The sequence below is a fragment of the Equus przewalskii genome, chromosome 1 (genome assembly GCF_037783145.1).
Source record: "Equus przewalskii isolate Varuska chromosome 1, EquPr2, whole genome shotgun sequence".
Taxonomy (NCBI): domain Eukaryota; kingdom Metazoa; phylum Chordata; class Mammalia; order Perissodactyla; family Equidae; genus Equus; species Equus przewalskii.
The window spans coordinates 164,305,719-164,316,336 of NC_091831.1; the positions used below are offsets into that span (position 1 = coordinate 164,305,719).

The 10,618-nt window shown below is 36.6% G+C and overlaps 1 long non-coding RNA gene across 1 annotated transcript; it reads left to right on the forward strand.

Annotated features, from left to right (window-relative positions):
* Positions 1-521: 521 nt before the first annotated feature.
* On the forward strand, positions 522-9,894 carry LOC139084678 (uncharacterized). Its single transcript, XR_011542242.1, has 3 exons — positions 522-661; positions 1,812-2,241; positions 9,178-9,894. It is a non-coding gene; the product is annotated as an uncharacterized lncRNA (long non-coding RNA).
* Positions 9,895-10,618: the final 724 nt, after the last annotated feature.

The following is a 10,618-nucleotide window of genomic DNA, read 5'->3' on the forward strand; positions in this document are numbered from 1 at the left end:
CCTAATACATTTCTTAATACATAATGCTACGTTATGATTGCTTAATATTTAACACTAGTTTATGATTGTTTTTATATACCACATGATAGAATGAAATTTAAATTAAAATATATATTTGCTTTATCTTATATGCCAAATAATTTACTACATTTCACCAATCTAAGATGCCATCATTTGTTAGATGTTATTATGTTTCACTAATAAAAAAAATGTGGTTGTGAAATGTCACTGAATTTAAGTTTCATACAAATGTAGGAACGTTAAAATATGAAAATATGTGCATCTTAAAGTCAGGGAATCGTGGTAATGACTGCCCTAAACATTCATGAAACTTTTGTTTAAAACATTTGAAATACTTTTAAACACATGATCTCATTTGTTTTCACAAAATCTTTGTAGTATACTTTAGGACAAAACTTATGTTTCCTTTTTAGTAGTGATGGGAAAATCAAGCAAACTTAGGAAACAGGAAGAGAAAACGCCCTCCAATCTGCATTAATAGGATGAACTAGAAAGCTTTTGAACTGCATTTTTTAATGTTTTTCTTAATTGCTGTTTGAATTTCATTGGAAATGTTTGAAATTGAATTCTGTGCTGGAAATATTTTCAAATTCAGCTTTGGTTACACTGAGGCAGGCATATTTTTATATACTATATACAGGTAAGCAATCTCTTCATTTGGATTTATATCTTTTGTAATGGTAAATATAAACATTAACCTCCAGTCAGGTCTTTTCTTTGGCCTTTCACTATACTATATATTACTATATATTAACTTGCAGAAGTTCTTTAAGATGCTCATGGCATTGGTAGTAGTCTTGGTTTGCAATGAATGACTGCCGCTCCAGTTTATTTGCATATTCATATATAGCTCCCAAACTAGAGACAAGAAGAATTCAGTGACACAGAACAAATCTTTGTAAAGAGAATCTAAATATGAGGAAAAACAATATTTATCTACATGGGGAATTTCTGAAATGTGTGTTATTATAAAAGTTAATTCCCCTTCTGAATAAATGATATTTGATTTTCATATTAGCATACTAGTTTGAACAGCTGCACAAAACTGCTCAAATAAAAAAAAAATAAAATTTCAGATCCAAATTTTGCTTTCAGATTAACAGGTGCAGAAGATCCCAGGATATACGCTCCGTGTGGAGGAAATATTTTGTTTGGGATACATATCTATTAGATTTTCTATGCCTGAATACACATAGTAACAGTAAACTTTTATAAGTATAAGGTTTTCACAGATGTTACATTAAAATGATTAAGACAGAGAACTAACCCTCATGACTGGGCAATATGAGTACTTGTAACAAGCAAGTCACTGGACACATAAGCCTATGAGACAGCTTGTCCAGTGCTATCAAAGCAGGCTTTCATATTTCTATGTGTACGAGTATGTTTTAAAGAAAAGTTGATTGTTGCATTTGGCTGTTGAAGAGAGTAAAACTTTGGTGAACGTTGTCTGCCTTTCCTGTGTAGAGAAGGGAAATAGACCCATTTGGGGTGTGTGAAAGGTTTAGCTCTAAAGATAAGAATTCCTCTTGAATTCCACTATTGATTCTTGGCTTCTGTAAAATGGTAATAGCCCTGTATATGTAATTTGTTACTAAGGATCATTGTTTAGAGTATATAATAGCACAGTATAACAGTATAACAATAATATCTATATGATATATAATACAATGAAATGCATTCTATTTTTTACTTTATTTTGTTGTTGTTATTGTTGTTAAAGATTGGCACCTGAGCTAACATCTGTTCCCAATCTTCTTATCTTTTTTTTCTTCTTCTTCTCCCCAAAGCCCCGCAGTACATAGCTGTATATTCTCGTTGTGAGTACCTCTGGCTGTGCTGTGTGGGACGCCACCTCAGCATGTCCTGATGAGCGGTGCCATGTCCACACCCAGGATCCGAACCCATGAAACCCTGGGCCATCGGGGCGGAGCATGTGAACCCAACCACTTGGCCCTGGGGCCGGCCTCTAAAATACATTTTAAATATAACTTATAAAATGAGTTAAATATATTGTTTATGCTTACTATAAATGCTTACATTTTGTGATTATTTAAGGGCTGTTTAAAAGTTTATGAATTTTACAAAACTTCGGTTTCATTCCGACTTTCTTTTTGTGCTTTGTTTCTTAAAAGTTGGCAAAGGTGACCAAGAAAAATATGAAACAATCCCCTGGATCAGAGGGGATGATTTTTTCACACTACTCTGCCCAACAATTTGGTAAGTGTTTGAGGTTATGCTCTTTTCTTCCCATGTCACCTCACCTGTTTCTCTCTGCTTGGCACCATTCTTAAATAATTTATTCTTTCATTCTCTCATTCGTTTATTCATCTTTTCAGCAAATGTTTATCAGATTGTGCTACTTGTCAGTCACTGTGCTTGACTGCAAGGATACGGAGATGAACAAGGCAGACAGGGACCTTGCTCGCACGGGCTTTCTATTTTGTGGAGAAGAGACAACTAAATAATTTAATTCCAGAGGATGTGAGAAATACAGGAGACAGGATTGTGCTGTGCTGTGGGAGGCACCTAAGTAGGTTTGGACAATTTGAGAAAAACTTTATTTCTTGTTCACATTCCCAAATTATTTGATCCTCTGTAAGTTTCTATTTCCTTAGACATCTCGGACTGTACTAATTTCCTATCGACACTGTAGTAAATTACCACTAATTTTTGGCTTAAAAAAACAGAACTGTATTCTCTTATAGTTCTGGAGGCCAGAAGTTCAAAATGGGCCCCAAAAGCTTGGCCAAAACTAAAGTATCAGCAAGGTCATACTCTCTAGGGAGGCTCTATGGAAGAATCTGTCTCCTTGCCTTTCCTAGCTTCTGGAGATGCATCCCTTGGATTCCTTGGCCCATGGCCCCTTCCTCCATCTTCAAAGCCAGCAGCATGCTCACATGCCATCTTCTCTTCTATAGTAAACTCCCTCTACCTCCTTCAAATGAACATGCTGGATTCCATTTAGAGTCAATCTGGATAAAGCAAGATAATCTCCCTAATTTAGGATCTTTAACTTAATCGCATCTTCCAAGTTCCCTTTGCCATGTAAAAAAGGATTTACAGGGGTCAGGGATTAGGACATGATATTTTGGCGGCTGTTATTCAGCCGACCACACTGGTCCATCAAAAATTAGTATTCATAAATAATTATCTAGCTATATAATCTAATAGAGTTCCTTTAATATATAATTAGATATTTTGCACTTATTTTTGGAAAAGAAGACCATTTTTTTTGAGGTATGAAATCTTTACGGTTCTAGTAAAGCAATAAAATTATATGTTATAATATTGTAAAGTGTTTTGTATGTAACTCAAGAAAGCTGGCTTACATTTATGTAATCAGTGGAGGTATAGTGATAGTCTGTGGACAGGATTTGAACCTCTGAATCTCCTCCCTGTTTCACACAGCAGTTGCAGCTCTCCTTGCCCATCTTAACCTGAGTCTCATGTGCATAGATATATCATTTCATGAAAAGAAAAAGAATTAATTACTCATTTGGCTTTGAAATGCTTATGTATCCAACTCTCTGGAGAACAAAGCTGTACCCAATCTGTACCATGAGGACTACCTTGACTTAAACAATGGTCTGGCCTTAGCAGCCTGCTCCTTAGTTCCTTTCTCTTGGGATCTTCCTCTAGGGTTGTGGATGTGGAGAACAATTCCTCTTCCAATAGGGAAAAGAAGCTACCAGCCACAAGGCATTCTAAGAAGGAGAGTATTTCAAGAGAAAAGTGATTCATAGAGCCAAGAGTATTTTTACCTGGGTCTGGCTATCTTTAAAATTCCTTTATTCTTTCCAACAGAAGCTTCACCTTCTAGTACAAAAACCTAACCATGCTGATTCCATTGCTCATTGTTCTGTTTTTTCCCCCTGGACCTAGGTGAGGAGTGGAATGAGGTGGTGGGGAGAGAAAGTCTTGAGGACTTCGATAGACAGGATGTGTAGTCAAAACTTGTGAACACCTAGGGATAAAGTAGAATATAAAAAAAGTCACATGATGGAATCTAAAGTTTTTGAGTAGCAGGTGATAGAATAAAGAATGAGAGAGTGGTGATAATGCCTGCAGAAAGGGAGATAAGTGAATGGATAATTACTGAGTACCCATTATCTTCCAGAAAATCTGCTGAGTCCTTTTCCTTCAATGGTTCTGTTTGGGGAGTGAATTCCCTCTGCTGTAGAAAGAACTGAGGCTGAGAAAAGTTAACTGATTTTCCAAGGTAATTCACATAGTGAATGGCAGTGCTTGTATTTAAAGTCTAGTTTGTCTGAATCCAAAATCCATTGCCTTTTTGATATCCCACCCCCTTTCCGAGGTGCCTGTGTTTGTTATTTCATCACAGAATTACATGGAAGAGACTGGGAAGATGACTTTTCAAATGTCAAATCATTCTCCTATAAAGGGTTTTGCCACAGCTGTGGAAATATGGCCTTCGGGTGTATGATAGAATGTGAACCAGATCCACGGAAAATACATCTTGACTCTGCTCTTTTTTCTTTCCCTGCTGAGTTCCTCGCAGAAAATGAATGTCTATTGCTTTTCTGTTGATATTCACGGTGGTTTTTTTCCATAGGAGTATTTCACACAAGTGATGTTTCTTTCAAATTTGGGGTAGATTTTAATAGAGTTATTTCCAAAAGGGTTTGCTCTTCTTACTAACGTAACACAAGTAGGTATAAGTTAAATTAGTTTGGCTGCTGCCCAAATGTGATCAGCTATTAATGAGTGATCTGCAGGTCTTCTTTTTTTAACTGAAAGATTGATTTTCTCATTCCCTTCCTGAAAATTAGAAAAGCTCTTCTGATTTCATTTGCATGTTGAGATTTCCATTATGACTGGTATTCAATTTAGCACACTAAAATATGAAGCAAATCTGTTCATTTAATCTGCTGATGCCTGAGCCAGTATCTGCAGCAAGAGATATCGTACCTTCGCGGGTGCATGTGCTCGAGAGCAATTGTTTGACTATAGCTCTTATTAATATAAATCAACATCTACAAAGAAAGCCTCTTCTATCCCTGCAATTCATATTTATATAAATAGAAAACTAATGGATTTTGAAAAGAGTCCAATAGGTTTGAGCTTCTAGAATTATCCCAAGAGTATAGACAGGATTGAAATATTTCAAGGTGTTTTGGAGTGGGTGTTGATAAAGTATTTCCATGTTTGCTGAGTGCCTCTGAGCTGGCAGATTCATACTAATAAAGGCAGAAGCCAGGAATACTTATAATCCACTTAATTAACTCAAGGCTGATTTAATGCCATGGTCCAGATGAACTCTAGATAGGGAGACATAATACATATAGCTCATTAAAAAATAATTTGGACTTCTCTAATCTATGTTTGCATAAAGTTCAGGTTCTTGTCCTGAAGGTATTAATTATTTTCTAATATTATTGTTGAAAAATGGATGCCCATGAAAAAATGGTAATTAGAAGAATGCTGGCTAACATAATTCAATTTCACATAACACACTCATGCCAATTTTACCATGAGATTCCTTTGTCTTGAGGAAATACCCTTTTAAAAGAGAGTTTTCATATAAAACGTTTGTGTAAATGAGATCCTGGCTGAGAGCCATTAAAAAAACAATAAACAAAATTAACCTATTTGTCTCTGTTTATATAAATTGGAAAGGTACTTGCTAAAGCCTTTGTGTTTCCATAGGGAACAAGTTATTTTTGCTTTGATCATATTTTAGAACACATTTTCTTAAGGATAGTATGTGTTATTTTGAGAAAATGTATGCAGAGAATTAAAAGAATCTGATTAACTCTTATCTTCAATGAAATCTCGTATGACATACTTCTGGAATTTTATGGTGAATTGCTAACAGTGAACAATTCTAGAAATCAACATTCTAGCAAGGAAGCTATAATAGCATCCTAAATAAGAAACAGCAACTTGAGCTGAATGTGCTACGGGAAGTTTTTCTTCTAATTTTATGCATAGTGTATTTAAAAAAATGTTTTCTCTGTCTATTCCATATGTATATATGAGGTGTATTTTATGTAAAGGCTCAGGTCAATGGCCCTGTCCCATATCCTTAATATCTATAAACAAAATAAGGAAAGATAGAGAAGTGGCCAGGGAAGAGATTACAAAGGAGTGGGCGTAGGGAGGCCAACAGCAACCATTCACCCCGCTGTTCTAGGCACTGTTGTAGGCGCACAATCCATTCTACCTGATCACATTGGAAGATTAGACTTTGACCCAATTGCTATTTGGCAGGATGTGAACAGCCAACTGAGCCAAGCCTGGCTTGCACTGTGTCCTATTCCAAATATTTATCTACCCTCTAAATTGCTGGGGCTTTTCTGAATTCTACTTCTTAATTCACCTATTGTTTTAGATTATTTCTATGCAGAAAAAAAATCCCTTAAAAATGGCAAATAGTATTTTTTTTCTATTTCCCTCAATTTCTTATTGTGGGACCTGCAGCTCCTCTCAAGGTTTTCCCAATTAATTTATGACCTCTGGCGTAACCTTTTTTTCTGCTTTTTGCTCTGGTTCTTGCTCCATATTTCTAAGATAATATGTGCTACCAAAATAGTGCCCACATAATCCTTCAAAGGAACTTTAAGGCTGCTGATGTTGTGATGGTCTCTTGATGATAATCACTGAAACTGAGTTGTGTCCATGTTCTCCTGAACTGAGGCTGCTCTGCTGTGGCAAAGCTAAAGTTACCATTGATGCTGAAGAAGCTCCGTGTGACCATTCTTCTCTATGCTGAGGGACAGAGAAGCCCTTTTGCTCACCTTTGTGATGTGTTTGGATACGTGTCCCAGAGGGTAGCAGCTTCATGCTCCCAATATCTCATGGAGACTTTTTGAAAGTATCTTTTATTTTTTCTTGAAGCCAATTTCCCCAGAATACAGATGTGAGGCTAAGACTGGGTGAAAGAATAAAGCACCTGTTCGTAGCTGCCTCCTCCTTCTAACTTGAAACATCATTCTCAAGTTGAGCTGACATGGCTCGTTCTTCAGGATAAAATATTTTCTAGGTGGAGATGCCAATGAAATAAATTCCTAGTGGGCTGAACCCACTGGTTGTCCAGGAAGTTTCAGTAACATCTGAATCTTTGTTTGAGTGCAGTTTGTGGCTAAGCTGAGAACAAGCTCTGCCTTTCTCTCCTCATGTGTAGTGTGAGTGCTGTAAAGCTGATGTACCATATCACATCTAATAGTTTTATGCCAGTTCCATTTAACTGGTGTTATTGTTATCAGGAAATGGGGCTAAGCCACGTAGAAAGTGGGGTATTTGAGTATGTTTTTATAAAATTTCTTCAGTGCACGTCGTTTAGAGACATTTCACGTTAGCTCAGGACATTTCTGACATTTTTAGGTTAGGTAGAGGATCCATACCCAACGTCCAGAGAGCGCTGGAGGGTATGGACGGAGCAGAGTTTAGTTGTCTGAGAGTTAATACTGCAACAAGGTATAGGGAGATGTCTAAGTGCTAAGACACAGGTACAGGGAAAATATCTAAGGTCAGAGCTGTGTGTACTTAATGTTGTGAAGACAGGAAGTGAAGAGCTAGAGGTACCATTCTGACTAACATGAGGCTTCTGAGACAAACAGAGGTTGTTGTCTGTAGAGCTCAGATAAGCAATTAATCAATATGGCAAAGGGTAGCTTTTAATAGTAACAGATAGGATTTTTGCTGGACAGTGACACATATGAGACTGTCAATAGTGATGAATATGAGCCAATGCATGCCGAGCACAGAGGGAAGCTTCGGATGAGGTCTCCTTGGCAACAATCGAAAGGAGGTCCTTCATCTAGAGTATTGAAGGCTGTTTTTGTTTGTTTGTTTGTTTTTTGGTTTTTTTCCCCCAAACACAAACTTATCTCATGAAAATGTTAATGGACCTTTCAAAAAAATAGATTTTTTATTTTAAATTAAAATTTAAAATAAAAAAGTTACATCTTTTGGGGAAAGACAAATCAACCTCAGGTTAAGAATATACATTTTCCATACCCAGAGATCAGATTTAGTCATGTAATAATGAAAATATATTTACCAAGTGGGGCTTTTAGAAGCTGCTGTGTCCAAAATGGAAGCTGCTTCTTCCATGAGGGAAAACGAGGCAGACAGTAATTTCATTACAGGTAAAAATTTAAACCTCTTTGTATAGGTGGCATCCTCTTGTCTATATTTAACCCAAAAGAGGAAAAAGAAACTCTACCTTTTGTACTGTGTGTTGGTACTAGAAATATCTCAAAGCTTGCTTGGAAAATGAAACAAAATGTGTAAAAATATCCACTCTGTTCCAAGTATTATGCTAACACTATGGGAATAGAGAAGGTGAGAAGATATTTTGTAAAATGTGCTTACATTCTAATTTTGGAGAATGGCAGATTGTATCGGCCAAAGATGGCCACAACCATACCTCCCATCCTATATGCTATTCTGCGATGTGACTTTACCACTCTCTCGTTAAAATGTAAAGTCTGTTTGTCTACTCTTTGAATCTGAACAGGCCCCATAACTGCTTTGGCTAATAATATATGGTGGAAGTGATGCTCTGCATAGTTGGTGGTGAATGAATATCTGCTCAAACCAGCAAAAAGGCGATTCTGGGAGAAGTGAAAAATCACTTCTTTGAACATTCTATATTCCATGATGGGAGGTTTTCAAGGCAGGAAATATCAATTGGTTGAAATCTGAGAGTTACTAAAGAGCAAATACTGGTTGGGGAAAGTATGGTAGACAGAGACCATCTTCTTTCATTTGCGTTTTGGCTTGAATATTGCTTTTTTATGGCTAGTGGTTTAATATACTTTTTTTTGATTTACATTAATGAACCAAGAGGAGGACTTTAGCATGTCTGAAAGAGCTGATATTATTTTAATGTAACATTTTTCTAGTAGGCTATGTACTGCTTGGGGATGTTGACCCGTGATGGAGCAATATCAGAGTTAACAGTGTATTGAGTAAGATGAAAGAGGCACAACAGATGAATATGATTCTGAGGGTTAAGAGCTCAAAGCCTTGATCCTGGCTAGATTCCAGAAAAAAATGGCTTGTAAATTCTTCCCACCACAAACACATGTCTCTTCTTTCTGCTTTCTCACTTTGTTATTAAGATACTTCTAGGTGGTAAGAAAGAAACATATTCAGATCTCCACTCATGATGCGATTTCCTTGTAGGTTTACAGGAGAAGAAGGAAAGCCCAAGAAACTGCTTCAGCAACCGAATATCCACGCCTTGAGGATTTCTCTGTGTGTCCCCCAGAAAGTTTTAGTTGTTCTGTCAGAGGCAAGGGTTCATTGCTCCCTTTTCTAGTCACTCTGCTGTTGCATTTATTTTTCTGATTTTATTTGAGTCCACTTCTTGCTTTTCTATTTTTACCTCCTGGCTTCTGCTTACTCTTGATATCTACTTTCTCATAGTTCTTGCTTATTTATTTGTTTCTGTGAGTCTCTTAGATTCCTTTACTCTTTGGTCCTTCTCTACTTGGATTGGATAGTAGTTGTCAATTTTAGTATGACCTTGTAAGTTCAGAACACTCAAATCAAGACACCATTCTGGTATTTCATGCAGCAGGAGACAATGAGTGTGGACAAAACTCAGAATCATGGTTAGCTCTCCAGAAACTCCATTCTGAAGTTCATTATTAATCATTCTCAGATGTACTCAGATATATTCTGACTTTAAAATATTATAACTGAGTATCTAGTTTGTGACAGGAAGGGTAGGAAGGAAAAAGACCCTTCACACAGGTGAAATTCTGAAGCCACAACATTACCTTTCTTCTGCTTTGCTTGCTGTCTGACCACTTACACAGAGGCCTTGAATGGTATTTGAATGTATATCATTTAAATGAATGTGCACAATTTGTTGAAGTCAATAAATAATTAATATGGTATACTGTCTATTAAAATTTATTTTAAATCTCTCACCTTCTTTTATGTGTGTTTCCTCATTGTTAACAATATCCTTGAGAGATCAAAAGGGTTATGTCTGAGGGTAGAACAAAATTTTTAATGATTGGCCAGTACTCCTCAAGGCAAGAATATTCTTATTTTAGCAGGTGGCTCATCTATTGTAAATTGTGCATTTGAAAGAATCAGGCCACAGCAGGGTAGGGTTGACATTCTTTCATGTTTTTGGTTCATCAGGTATAAGAAAATGAAGGACAGCATCAACACTTCCATGCTGTCATTATTGACAAATTCAGTACCATCTGGAGAGCTGGCTCTGGCAGTTACTCTGTAAGCCTGGCTAACCAAAGTCTTTTTATACATCTGGAGAGAGCTCTAAGAAGAAACTACTGATTGAAAAGGAGAGAGTGGCATATTTCCTGGAATATTGTTTAATAGAATTGAGAAGGATTTAAGCTTAGTCTATTTTCTTAAATCTGCATTATTTAATATCAGGAGACTATATTACATGCATCCTGGGTACACGTGTTATATTGTTTCCTTTTTAACCCAACTCTTTTCCTACCACCTGTCTCTGAGCTCATTCAGACATCAAATCTGTTACATGCTAGAATCTGGGGTTGAAAAGATGCATAAGAAGTTATCTATATAAGGGGAGAATAGTATAAAAAAAGGTGGAGACAGATGTATACCAGTAAGTGCATTG